This window comes from Cebus imitator, unplaced genomic scaffold, assembly GCF_001604975.1.
Source record: "Cebus imitator isolate Cc_AM_T3 unplaced genomic scaffold, Cebus_imitator-1.0 Scaffold129, whole genome shotgun sequence".
Taxonomy (NCBI): Eukaryota; Metazoa; Chordata; class Mammalia; order Primates; family Cebidae; genus Cebus; species Cebus imitator.
Window position 1 is genome coordinate 1,789,726 of NW_016107444.1, and position 1,940 is coordinate 1,791,665.

At 44.2% G+C, this 1,940-nt stretch overlaps 1 protein-coding gene and 1 pseudogene across 5 annotated transcripts in view; one reads left to right on the forward strand and one right to left on the reverse strand.

Annotated features, from left to right (window-relative positions):
* LOC108312759 (nuclear autoantigenic sperm protein) overlaps window positions 1-1,940 on the forward strand; it is a 53,130-nt gene that overhangs the window by 7,821 nt on the left and 43,369 nt on the right. The gene's annotated exons all lie outside the window — the stretch shown is intronic.
* On the reverse strand, window positions 506-1,057 carry LOC108312765 (annotated as a pseudogene).

Sequence of the window (1,940 nt, forward strand, 5' to 3'; positions counted from 1 at the left end):
CTCAGGAGGTTGAGGCAGGAGAATTGCCTGAGCCCAGGAGGCGGAGGTTGCGGTGAGCCGAGATCGCGCCATTGCACTCCAGCCTGGGTAACAAGAGTGAAACTCCGTCTCAAAAAAAAAAACGAACAGATCTCATGAGACTCATTCACTATCACGAGAACAGAGCAGGAAAGACCTGCCCCCAGCCCCAATAATTCAGGCACCTCCCATCGGGTTCCTCCCATGACATGTGGGAATTGTGGGAGTTAGAATTCAAGATGAGATTTGGGTGAAGACACAGCCAAACCATATTACCTATAATTCCAGCACTTTGGGAGGCTGAGGTGGGAGGATTGCTTGAGCCCAGGAGGTTGACGCTGCAATGAACCATGTTCATGCCAACATGGGCAACAGAGCAAGACACTGACGGACTTAAAAACATACAAAACAATATACGTGCTAGGTGCGGTAGCTCATGCCTGTAATTCCAGCACTTTGGGAGGCCAAGGATGGCAGATCACTTGAAGTCAAGAATTCAAGATCAGCCTCGCCAAGTGGTGAAATCCCATCTCTTTCCTTTTTTTAATGTCAACCAAATATTTATTTCTTCATTTCTTGTATTTGAAGCACTCTTTGATGACATCTTTGGCCTGAGACTCCTTGGCATAGTCCTTAATTACTACACAACTGCAACCAACCCCTTAATGGGGCTTCCTCTCTCTGTCAGTTTTAAAGAGGCCTACCCGTTCCCTTAGTTTCTTATTGTCATCAACCTTAACTAGGTTGATTTGGTGTTCAGCACAAAGGGCCTCCACCAACTTGACATACATAGGCTCATCACAGTTGGATGCAAGCACATAAAGATGGACTTGGTGCTTGACTAAGGCTTTGGCAGCTTTGCGAATTCCATGTGCTAGGCCATCGTGGCAGTCTTCAGCACCTCTTATAAAGCAGTATTAATATCCATTACACCACCAGCAGCAATGCCTTCCTCGGCCATGGCAGTGTGAAGCCAAATCTTGGAACGCACCCAAGCTTCCTGCACGATTCAGCGGCGGCAGGGAAAGAGCAGTGAAACCCAATCTCTACTAAAAATAAAAAAGTTAGCTGAGTGGTGGCAGGCGCGAGTAAATCCCAGCTACTTGGGAGGCTGAGGCAGCAGAATTGCATGAACTCAGGAGTCAGAGGTTGCAGTAAGCCAAGATTTGTGCTGCTGCCTTCCAGCCTGGGTGAAAGAGCAAGACCCAGTCTCAACAAAAAAAAAAAAAAAAAGAGAAAGAGAAAACAATATAGGCAATCCAGAAACTTCTTTTTGGTTGCCTCCACACCCAGCGCTTCTGACTTTAAAATCACAGATTAGTTTTGCCTATTTTCGAACTTCATATAAACTGAATCATAGAGTATCTAGTCATATCTGGCTTCAAATACTCAACTTTTGTGAAAATCATTTATGTGTTATTACAGTGATTTCTTTCTGCTCTATAGTGTTCCCATTGTGTGAGTATACTACATTTTATCCATTCTTTTGTAGGTGAACTCTGAACTTACATTTGTTTATAAGGGCTCCTTATAACTTTCTAGGGAGGATGAGATGATGCTAAATTTCTATGCTTAGAGGTCAGGAAAGCTGAATTCTTTTTCTGTCACTGTGGGCCTCAGTTTTCCTATTGTAAAGTGGTGACAGTAGCGGGGAAATTGAACAAGTTAAGATTTCATTTCGTTAGGAACATTTTGTGCAGCAGGTTTTTTTACCCTTCCAGATTATATTTTTAATGTATTAAGCATTTGTTTTAGGTACTAGAGATAATATGGTTATGGAGACAAATAAGTTGACCCTTAAAGAACTCAGGGCTAGGGGCTGGGCGCGGTGGCTCAAGCCTGTAATCCCAGCACTTTGGGAGGCCGAGGCAGGTGGATCACGAGGTCAAGAGATCGAGACCATCCTGGTCAACATGGTGAAA